This window comes from Antrostomus carolinensis, unplaced genomic scaffold, assembly GCF_000700745.2.
Source record: "Antrostomus carolinensis isolate BGI_N321 unplaced genomic scaffold, ASM70074v2 scaffold3265, whole genome shotgun sequence".
Classification (NCBI taxonomy): domain Eukaryota; kingdom Metazoa; phylum Chordata; class Aves; order Caprimulgiformes; family Caprimulgidae; genus Antrostomus; species Antrostomus carolinensis.
The window spans coordinates 42,251-42,588 of NW_010314039.1; positions in this window are offsets into that span (position 1 = coordinate 42,251).

The following is a 338-nucleotide window of genomic DNA, read 5'->3' on the forward strand; positions in this document are numbered from 1 at the left end:
AAACCAAACCAGCAAAACAAACTACCAGCCAAACAAAAAAACTCCCAATGAATGCAAACCAGCATGCCAAACTGATGTAGATCTTTTGCATCTTTCTGGGACCCGCATGTGAGGATGTATAAATTTATCCTGGGTGAGGCTGGCCAAGGAAATGTGCTCTCTACTTGGGTTTACTCACATTCCTTCAGTGCCTGTTGATATTTCTTTATATAAACATAGCTGTAATGGAACTTACTTCCCTTAACTATGAATATAAGGTAGGGTGTTTGCAAGGAGCAGAAGTGTAAAATGAGCCTGGCAGAGAGTTAAATGTCATACCTGGTCATCTGCATAAAGGA